Genomic DNA, 1167 nt, shown 5'->3' on the forward strand with positions numbered 1-1167 from the left:
ACAATGGCAGCTCGAACAGCAAAATAAACAAGAGAAATTACGGCAGTAGTGAGGAAAAATGGCGTCTACAGGGAAGGCGGATGAGCAATATAGAAGGTCAGACAGCTACAGAGTTGCAGTCACTCCAGATGTTCCTGGTGATGGGAGAACCCCTGATGGAAAGCCTAAGTCCCAGAAACAAAAAAAAGGGAAAAAAGGAAAACCTGATCTGGAAGATCTCAAACAGGAAGTTTCAATGGATCAACATAAGATTCCAGTTGATGAATTACTGGGAAGGCTGAATACCAACTTGGATAGGGGACTCACGTCACAACAAGCCAGGGAGGTTTATGAACGAGATGGCCCTAATGCTCTTAGTCCACATAAAACAACACCTGAATGGGTAAAATTTTGCAAATAACTTTTTGGTGGGTTTTCCATTCTGTTATGGATAGGTGCTGTTTTATGCTTTATTGCCTATTCAATTCAAGCAGGTACTTTTGAAGAACCTCCTGATGATAATCTGTATTTAGGTATTGTGTTAGCTGCTGTAGTAATTGTCACTGGTTGTTTCTCATACTATCAAGAAGCTCGTAGCTCTAGGATTATGGAGTCTTTCAAAAACATGGTCCCTCAACATGCAACTGTTATTCGTGATGGCCAGAAATTTTCAATGCTGAGGAGGTGGTGGTTGGAGACATTGTGGAGGTGAAAAGTGGGGGACAGGATTCCAGCAGACATAAGGGTTCCTGTAAGTCGAAGCTTTAAAGTGGATAATTCTTCTTTGACTGGAGAGTCAGAACCACAGACTAGATCTCCAGAAATATCTCATGAAAACCCACTGGAAACAAGAAACATTGCCTTCTTCTCTACTAACTGTGTTGAAGGGACTGGAACTGGAGTTGTAATTAACACAGGAGATAGAACATTTCCTGATGAAGCAGATGAACCCCACGTGAAGCAGAAGCCAACAAAACGGAGACCAGTACGGAAGAAGATACGTCCCGTAAAATTAAGAGACTTTATTGAATTGTAATTTTGTGATTGTATTTCTGTACATTTACTTAAGTTATTGTTAATTGTTATTGGTTTATTGTATGTGGTTATTGTTTGTAATGAACAATATTAAGGAGGGGCAGTGTTGCGTCAGCGAGATCACGTGACTATTCTCACGCCACCGGCTTTCTC

At 41.0% G+C, this 1167-nt stretch overlaps 1 pseudogene; it reads left to right on the plus strand.

The window, feature by feature from the left end:
• Window positions 1-58: 58 nt before the first annotated feature.
• LOC106466948 overlaps window positions 59-1167 on the plus strand; it is a 26894-nt pseudogene continuing 25785 nt past the window's right edge.

The sequence above is a fragment of the Limulus polyphemus genome, unplaced genomic scaffold (genome assembly GCF_000517525.1).
Source record: "Limulus polyphemus unplaced genomic scaffold, Limulus_polyphemus-2.1.2 Scaffold2435, whole genome shotgun sequence".
Lineage (NCBI taxonomy): Eukaryota > Metazoa > Arthropoda > Merostomata > Xiphosura > Limulidae > Limulus > Limulus polyphemus.